This window comes from Urtica dioica, chromosome 10 (genome assembly GCF_054948205.1).
Source record: "Urtica dioica subsp. dioica isolate 48M chromosome 10, U.dioica_male_clone48M_v1_H2, whole genome shotgun sequence".
NCBI lineage: Eukaryota > Viridiplantae > Streptophyta > Magnoliopsida > Rosales > Urticaceae > Urtica > Urtica dioica.
In genome coordinates, this window is record NC_142765.1 from 14,404,550 (window position 1) to 14,414,588 (window position 10,039).

Below are 10,039 nucleotides of genomic sequence, written 5' to 3' on the forward strand. Positions count from 1 at the left end.
AGAACGAACGAGATAATTCTCGGTTCAAATCATTTAATTAAAAGTTCAATCAAAAACTTTTGTGACAAGGACGTGGTTGTAATGTTTTTCTGGGCTCATTTGAAATGAATCTTGAACCGGGGTCAGTTTGCTAGCGGTGGGAATAAGAAGGACTTAATGAGAAAATACGGAATTTTTGTTTCATATAAAAGGAAAATTCTTTTCTTTTCTTTTTCCTCATTTTCTCTTCTTCTTCCCGATTTTCTTCTTTCCTTTTTCTTCTTCTTCTCGGTTCTTCTCCACCCGTGCGCCAACCTGCAGGAAAGAAGAAAGAAAAATAAATAAATAAACCAACAACTACAAGAGCATCGGCCGACCACCCTCATCACCATCTCCTTCATTCCTCTTCTTCACTTGCGCTCGGCCACCAGCTCCAGAACCCGAGCTCCACCGCGCGCCTTGGCCGAGAGAAAGCCACCGCCGCGAGCTGAACCAAGGCCGCCGACCGAGAGAAAAACGCCGGGAAAGAGAGAGAGAGCACACCGAGGAGGCTGAATTTCACAGAAATTAGGTAAGAAACTCAAACCCGAAATGGATTTTTGAGATTAGGGTTTGTTCATAAATTGGGGATTTTGGATTTTGACGTTGATTTGTGAAATTGAAGTGTGTTTGTGATGATTAGTACTCGGAATTGTGGGTTGAAATTGTTTGTTTGATTTTTTTTATGGATTTTGGCCGAAATTATGAATATATGGTTTATGGATATGAGATTTGGGGGTTTTTTATTCTGGACATGTTTGAATGTTCTTGGATTTATTTATGCTCGGATTTATGGCTTTTATTGAGTTTTGGACGAGTTTGAAGTGTTGGATTTGAATTGTGGTTTGGCCGTGTGAAATTTTGGATTTGGCCGTGTATGTGATTTTGGCCGTGCGTTTTGGATGGCTTATGTTGGTTGGGTTTGATATGGCCGTGTGCCTTGAATTTGATTGTTCTAAAATGGTATCGTTGTTGTTGTTATTAATGGTTTGTTTGGTCTTCGTTTGTGAGCCTTGTTGTCGAGGGTCTAGGCTTGTTTTAGGCGGGCTACGCAGAGCCCATAGCGGCTGTTCAGGACGGCGAGGACGCGGCCCGAGAAATGACGGAGCTGCCGCACGAGTGTCGATGAGGCGAGGCCGGACAAGACCGAGAGAACGTCGGGTGGATAACGGCGCTTCGGTTTTGGCTCGGAGACTCGCGAAGCGTCCATTTAGAGTTTAGCGAGTTATTTTATTATTATTTTGTTAATTACGAAGTTTAAGGTTTTATTTTTGTAAGAGTTATTTCAAATTAGCACGTTATTATATTTTATTGTTAAGTCGGTTTCGATATAAGTCGTAAAATAAAATAATAATAAATTATTATGTTATTATTACCAAGCTCATTTATGGATTTTGGGAAATTAAGATTCGACTTTGATTGCTGTTTAATCTCTCGGTTGCTCGAACTTAGTAATAATAAGATTGGATATTTTCCTAGAAACTCGGAAACGAAAAGGAATGATACTTGTTTTACTAGAATTATTTTCTAGTTTCATTATGGATAAATGAAATTAGACTCGTTCAGAGAGTGCGAGCTTTGGATTTTATAGTTAGATATGTCTTTGGGTCCTACGATTTTAAAATCGTGCGTTTGAGTATGAGTATTGTGAATTACTCGTAGAATTCTGATTCAGAATCAGTTTGATTTATCATGATAGGGCTCGAGACTGAAAGTCGTTTAGAGGGTTCACGGTGTAAGTGAACGTATGGATTCGATTCTCGATATTAGTGAATGTTCGGGTTTCACGGAGCGAACGAACGTCTCATGGACAAGCGACATAAACGCTTAATCTCGATGTAGGTTATTATAACCCTTCTCTCCTTATTACATGGTTTGGCCTCAAGTATATATTATTTTCTAAATGAAAATGGTTGCGAACGTGCCACGAAACCCAAAACCGTTTTTATAAAATGTGGCGGAACTTCAACTCGGGATATCCGATTATGAAGTTGAGAATATTTTCGATATTATACATATATCCCGTATTTATGATAGAAAACGTTTTGTATATCCTGGATAAGCCGGATTCACATACACTTATACGGTGCGGAGAGTGCACATTGCTCTTATCAGAGGACTGCCACGAGTTAAGTTGGCAGGGTGGCTCAGGAGGTAGTACACGTTTAGATGTATCTAGAGACACATTTAAATTTTTGTCATTTACATTCATGCAATTTACATTTCTCCAAGTTATACTTGAACGTGTATGGTGATTTACAAGTGACAAGAATATTAGTATGATAAAGTAAAGTATTATTTTCGAAAATCTTTTTACTCAAACCATTACTATAGCACCTACTGGGCCTCAGGCTCACCCCTATTTTCCTCAAATTTTTCTTATAATCGGGAAACGAGAAGAAGGGTTAGGACGACCTCGGAGTTTAGCGTCGTCAAGTTTTTTTGAAGTTTCAGTTTGGTTGTCTAGCAGGTCTGTATACAAGCTTTTGCTTATAAAAGTCTGTTTATATTTTCGCGTTCTCTTTTGTTTATCTTTGGATCTGTAAAATGAATAACTGAGTATGCACTATGGGATATTTAGTTACTCGTTTCGTGTTTGATAAAGTCTGTTTAATAATGCTTATCTTTGTTTAGTTCGTCCCGTATTTGGGACGTGACAGAATTGAATCGGTGAATATGTATCATTTTGTTTTCTGTTGAGTGGGGACTCGAGGAAATTTTTTTAGCGTTACATTAGATAATGCTTCTTCAAATGATGTTTCCGTTGAGTTGTTGAGGAGTCAATTGCAAATGAATGGATTCCTTGCTTTCGATGGTGACTTGTTCCACATGCGATGTTATGCTCATATCCGCAAGATGGTTTGAAGCAAATTGATAGCTCCATTGGTAAGATTAGCAATAGTGTCAAATATTTCAAAGGATCTCAAACTAGAAAAGATAAATGATTGGATTGTGTGAAGTTGATTTCTATGGGTTATACTAAAGGATTTAGTCAAGATGTGCCAACTAGATGGAGCTCTACTTATCTCATGGTCGAGAGTGCTACACTTTATTGTTGTGCCTTTCAACATTTACACTTGACCGATTCCAACTACGAGCATTATCCTTTGGAAGAGAAGTGGGAGAAAGTTGGAAAGATCTGATATTTTTTGAAGTTGTTCTACGACGCTACCCTCAAGTTTTCGGGTACCATATATCCTACTTCGAACTTATATTTTCCATCTATATTACAATGTTGTGTGATTCTTCAACAATATATACAAGGGTTATATAGGTATATAGCCACACGGCTATAAGAGAATTTGATTTTAACCAACCTTCTGTTAATTTCCTGTTAATTGTTACCGGTCGTTTTCGGGACACCGGAAATTCAAAAACAATTCAAGGCCGGCCGGGCTTCGCCGGCCAGAAAACCCAATGGGCCCCGACCCACTTGGCCCGAGTGCCCAGGCACACCTGCGGCCCTATGGGCCTGCGCGCGCCAGCCTCCCGCGTCCACAGGCCACGCGCACACCGGCGCCCCTGACGCAATGGGCCTAAGAGCGCACCCAGCGCTTCGGCCATCCCGGCCCGCACGCGCTCCCGCGCCCCGGGCGTCCCGGCCCGCGCACGCTCCCGCGCCCCGGCCATCCCGGGGGGCGCGGGACCCGGCCCGCGCGCGCTCTCGCGCCCCCGGGCGTCCCGGCCCGCACGCGCTCCCGCGCCCCGGGCGTCCCGGCCCGCGCACGCTCCCGCGCTCCCGGCCGTCCCGGCCTGCGCCACAGGCGTCCCGGCCCGCGAGCGCTCCCGCGCTCCCAGCCGTCACGGCCCGCGCGCGCTCCCGGCCGCCCCGGCCCTCGCGCACTCCAGCGCCCCGGCCGGGCGCCCCTGCTGCCTCGGCCGGGCGCCCCTGCTGCCCCGACCGAGCGCTCTTGCTGCCTCGGCCGGGCGCCCCTGCTGCCCCGGCCGAGCGCTCATGCTGCCTCGGCCGGGCGCTCCTGTTGCCCCGACCGAGCGCCCTGCTGCCTCGGTCGGGCGCTCCTGCCGCCTCGACCGGGTGCCCCTGCTGCCCCGGCCGAGCGCTCCGGCTGCCTCGGCGGAGTGCCTTTGCCGCATCGGCTGGGCACTCCTGCTGCCATGCACGCCGCGCCTGGCCAAGTCTCACGCCCGGCACGCCCCGCGCCCGTCCAGGCGACGCGCCCTGCGCCCTCCTGGGCGTTGTGCCTCGCGCGCCCCGCTCCCGACCACCCGATGGGCCTCAAGGGGCCGGCCCAAGGCCCCCTCCAATACTATAAATACCCCCCCCCCCCCAAAGGGGGAGGGAAAGACACGCTGATTCAGCCCCACAAATTCTCACACAACACTCCTCACTCGAGAATTCTCTCCCATCCCGCGCTCTTGTGACATTCCGAGAGCACGCGCTCCTCCTCTCTCGGCTCAGAAATACAGGGACCCCCCTCCATGAGAGTGAGCGCGCTCCTTTTCTGCAACCCGAGCTTCCGCAGTACACACTGCTCTCCTGCTTCTGGGCCATTGAGCTAGAACTCCGAGCTACGAGGCAAGAGACCCCTCTAAAGTCTTCACTAGAAGCTACGAGCCGGGTCCTACTCTAAAGCCTTGGATTCTCAGGCCTCCGAGCCCAAGATAGCCCCCAACACTCAAATTGAACTACGTTCTGACCTGATCCCGACTAAAGGGTACGTAGGCAGCCAACCTTTGGCACGGTCACACCCCCCAAAACACACCTCAGGGTCTGGAGGGTGCAGCTCGGTCTACGAGCTCCCAATTTTGGCCAGCGCGGTCACTTGGTCCGGCCTTGGATCGAATCGCCCGAGGTATTTAATCGTTGTTCATTTTCGTGCGACAACATTTTGGCGCTAGAAGGAGGTGACTTCCCGACTTACACAGCCCGAAATCCCTTCTACAGCTCGACCCCTTTCTTCTCGACTGGAGAAAGACATGAGTGGTCAACCACCCGTTCGTTTTGAGGGCGTGAATAACCCCCAAAAACGCAACCGGGGTGAAGAAATACTTCCTACGCTCCAGAACGCAAGGTGACGAGGAGTCTCTCAACGACGAGAGTCACACTCCCTCGCCCTCTCCACTTCAGGACAGTCGAGACGACCGCATCCTTGAGATGGAGGAGAAAATCCGCCAACTAAAGATAGCCAACGCAAGGTACCTCCGCCAACTGGTGGGCAAGGCGCTTGCACAAGGCACCCCCCACGGGGAATCCGAGGACCTCATGGATGAGGGACATGACTATAACCCCGACTATGAAGGCTTGGAAATTTCAGCGGACGTCGAGACTTCTCTCACCAAGGACAGGGGACTCCCTGTTGAGATCGAAGTCGGTCCGTCAATCCCGCCACCTAAATCAAAGGCAATACCGATCTCCTCTCAAGAAGAGACCTCCCGACGTTCAGCCCATGACCGACTCGGTCAAAGAGGCAATGTCAGGGAAGGTCCAACAACTCGGCGAGTAAGGCGTGTGGCTCGAAGCTCACGCCCCCATACCGCCGGGCCGGATCTTAGAGATCGACTTACCGCCCAACGGAACGACCGTGGCGAAGACCTCCGGGAGAGGCTAAGTGCTCGCAAGGGTCACAACCCTGCGGCCCCAATCAATGGGGACCCTCGCATGGCTCAAGGGTCGAATGAAAGGCGCCAGGTGACTCCTCCTGAACAAGGAGTGACCCCTAACACTGGCCTCGATGTCGTCACCATGATTCACAATCTTCGTAACGAAGTGCGTGACTTGTGTGAAGGCGGCTTGGCCGGTGATGCATACGGGGTCGTAGAAGAACATTCCTCCCCCTTCACTGCCCAAATCCTTGCTGAGGTATGCACGGGAAACTTCGAACTCCCGAATCTCCCTCCATACAATGGGAAAATTGATCCCACGTATCACATCCAACATTACGAAACTTGGATGACGATGCAAGGCGTTTCACTTGGAGCTTTATGCCAAGCTTTTAGTCTTACCATCGCCGGACCCGGTTTTGAGTGGTTTAAGAATTTAAGACCAGGAAGCGTCCAATCGTTCAAAGACCTGAAGGACATGTTCCTAGCACGATTTGCTACATCAATGGTCCAAAAGAAGACCAAGATGTACTTATGGTCGATCAGGCAAGAGAATAACGAGTCCTTGAGACAGTATCTCACCCGATTCACCGCATAATCAAATAAGGTTGACTGCTTTGACGACAGTGACGCAATCACAGCCATCATCGAAGGCTTGCGCACCGGAGACTTCTTAAAGTCCGTCGTCGGCAGAGTCCCATCTACGATGGCCGAGTTAATGAACCGAGCCAAAACCTTCATGGGGGTAGAAGATTACCTCGACGGCCGCAGGAGCAGCAACCAAAGCTCCCGCCGTCGAGAGGAGTCCGGCAACGAGCCTAGCAACCCCCGCAAGAGGGTGAACAAGGGAGGTCAAGCTTCCGATAGCCGACCCCCTGCGTCTCAAAAGCCGCGTCTTGCGAGCAATTTTAGAGACTACTCGAGTTACACTCCCTTGAACGCCCCAGTAGAGCAAGTTCGTCGCTCCGGCTCCGATAAAGGGCAGCCTCGCATCTCGCGACCGGTCCCGCTATTGTGAGTTCCACCGGGATTACGGTCACACGACCGCTCAATGCTTCCATCTTAGGAGACAAATTGAGACACTAATCCAGAAGGGAGAACTCAAAGAGTTTGTCCTTCGCATGGTAGGAGCTGCAGCCCCCACCGACAACAGGCCACAGCCTGAGAAAGGTGGAAGGGCCACAACCAACACCGACCGCACCGCGGTCACGGCTACGGCCGATGCGCAACTCCACATCGTCACCACCATCCTAGGTGGCCTGCAAGACGGGGACTCGGCCCGACAAATGAAAAAGCTCCTCAGAGCTACCTCTCAAGAAGGCCTTGCCGGGCAGGTTAACCTCACCTATGAGGAACCTCCGTCCATACCTCACGAGACGATACAATTCACCAATAAGACCACCCTAGAGCGCATGAAGCTCGGGGGGCTCCGCCCTGTCCCATCTCAGACGCCTCTGTTTGGGTTCACGGGAGAAAAGGTCATGACTGAAGTAGTCATTGATTTGCCAGTCACCTTCGGGACTACCGGAGGTATCGAAGTCGTTCACATGGTCCCCTTTCTTGTGGTTGACCAGGAGTCGCCCTACAATGTTATCATTGGGCGACCCACGTTGAACAGACTAAGGGCTATCACATCCACATATCACCTACTGGTGAAATTCCCCACAGAAGAGGGAATTGGCGTCATGGCTGGTGATCAAACCCAAGCGAGGATATGCTATGTCCAAGGCGTGGACGGCAAGCCCGCTAAAAAAAGGGTCAACACGATCTACCAACTAGAAGACGACTATCCGTGTGATCAGAAAGACGCACGGAAATTCGGGGAATTAGACCCCCGTGACGATATCGAGAGGTTGAAAGTTGACACCTCCGATGATCTCACTTCGATCGTTCTCGACGAAGCTAAACCTGACCAGGTAGTGAAGATCGGTGCACAACTCCCTCTCGCCATCAAAACTCAACTCGCATCCTTCCTTCGGGAGTTTAAGGATGTCTTTGCATGGACACATGCAGACATGCCTGGTATAGACCCCGATGTGATTGTGCACCGGTTGAATGACGACAAAACTATCGCTGAAAAGGTACAAGCTAGACGCGCGTTCAACCCTGAACGATACCTAGCGATAAACGAGGAAGTCGAAAAGCTTCTCTCCGCCGGTTTCATCCGAGAAGCCAAGTACCCCAAGTGGGTGGCCAATGTGGTCATGGTCAAAAAGCCTAATGGGAAGTGGCGCATTTGTATAGATTACAAAGATCTTAACAAAGCCTACCCAACAGATTGCTTTCCACTCCCACGCATCGAACAACTAGTCGACGCCAAGGCAGGACATGAACTGCTAAGTTTCATGGACGCCTACTCAGGCTATAACCAGATACGAATGCACGAGCCCGACCAGATCAAGACGACCTTCGTCACCGATCGCGGCCTCTACTGCTACAAGGTCGTGCCTTTCGGCCTTAACAATGCAGGAGCTACTTACCAACGATTGGTAAACCGGATCTTCGCCGACCTAATCGGCAAGACCATGGAAGTATACGTGGACGACATGCTCGTTAAAAGCCTACTGGCTACCAATCACGTAGACAACCTGAGGGAGATGTTCTTAATCCTCCGCCGGTACAAAATGAAGCTCAACCCCAACAAATGTGTGTTCGGGGTCGAATCCGGGAAGTTCCTGGGCTACATAGTTAGCCGTCGAGGTATCGAAGCGTACCCCGAGAAAATCCAGGCGCTCCTTTACATGAAGTCTTTGCGACGTGTCAAGGAAGTCCAAAGTTTGACCGGTCGGATTGCCGCCCTTTCACGTTTTGTGGCCAAAGCAACCGACAAGTGTCAACCGTTCTTCAAAGCAATAAAGAAGACGGACGGCTTTGAATGGACGGACGAGTGCGAGAAGGCCTTTCAAGAAATGAAGGCCTACTTCGGGACACCTCCGTTCCTTTCCAAGCCAAAAGAAGGCGAGACACTTTATATCTACCTCGCCGTCTCCGAACGAGCTTTGAGCGCTGTGCTGATCCGTGAAGAAGATAAAGCTCAATGGCATATCTTCTACGTGAGCAAAGCCTTGCTTGACGCCGAAACACGTTACACAGAGATAGAGAAATTCTCTCTCACTCTCCTCGTAGCCGCCAAAAAGCTACGCCCCTACTTCCAGGCTCACCCAATTGTTGTCCGAACTGGACACCCCATCGGTAAAGCTCTTTAAAAGGGAACATCGACTCGCATGGCGATCTGGTCCCAAGAATTGAGCGAGTACGGGATCGAGTTTCTCCCGAGACCGGAAATAAAGGCTCAAGCCTTAGCTGATTTCGTGGCAGAAGTTACGCTACGCCCTTATCGTAGGGCTAGAGCTCGCTCAAAAGCTCAACGTACAGAATTTACGAATACACTGTGACTCGCAGTTGATCGTAAATCAGGTTAAAGGCGACTACGTAGCCAAAGAACCTAACATGATCGCCTACTTGGCAAAGAAAAATGCCAAGCTAGATGCCTTCTCCTGGTTCGAGATCATCCAGATCCCAAGAGAAGAGAACTCCGAGGCTGACGCCCTAGCTCGCCTCGGATCCGGTATCACCGAAGACGGGTTGGGAACTATCCCGATCGAGTCTCTCTCGCGACCATCCGTCTCACGTGACGAGGTTGGAACGATTGAGAGCACCGCTCATCCAACTTGGATGACCCCGCTTACGGACTTCTTGCGAAGAGGGGCACTTCCCGAAGACCGCAAAGAAGCCGAAAGGCTGAAAGCCCTCGCATCTAAGTACGTGTTGAGAGGAGAAGCCCTATACAAGCGCGGGTACTCAACCTCGCTGCTCCGATGCCTCAACAACGTCGAGTCGACTAAGGTCCTCCGCGAAATTCACGAAGGCCTCTGCGGAACCCACTCCGCTGGGAGGTCCTTTGCGCTGAAAGCGCTTCGACAAGGCTATTTCTGGCCGACGATGAAAAGAGACGTCTACGACTGGGCGAGAAAGTGCGACAAGTGTCAACGTTTCTCTAACGTTCCATGACAGCCGCCATCTCCCCTGGGTAGCATCGTCGTCCCACGTCCCTTTGCGAAATGGGGCGTGGACATTATCGGCAAGCTTCCTAAAGCTCCGAGGCAATACGAATACGCCATCGTCGCTATCGACTACTTCACTAAGTGGGTCGAAGTCGAGCCTCTGGCCAGGATCACCAAGGCCAACACTATGAACTTCATCTGGAAGTCCATAATATGTCGCCACGGCATCCCAGCGTCGATCGTGACCGATAACGGCGCGCAGTTCGACAGCGCGAGGGTTAGAGAAATCTGCGCCCAACTAGGGATAAGCAAGACGTTCTCATCCCCGCGACACCCACAGGCTAATGGCCAAGTGGAAGCCGTCAACAAGACGATTAAAAGCAACCTCAAGAAAAAGCTCGAAGCCAAAAAAGGCGCCTGGGCTGAGGAACTGCCTTTCATCATATGGGCCTATC

At 50.5% G+C, this 10,039-nt stretch overlaps 1 long non-coding RNA gene across 1 annotated transcript; it reads left to right on the forward strand.

Moving 5' to 3' along the window:
* The first annotated feature begins 220 nt into the window (after positions 1-220).
* Positions 221-1,428, forward strand: LOC149383462 (uncharacterized). Its single transcript, XR_016301781.1, has 2 exons — positions 221-550; positions 1,030-1,428. It is a non-coding gene; the product is annotated as an uncharacterized LOC149383462 (long non-coding RNA).
* Positions 1,429-10,039: the final 8,611 nt, after the last annotated feature.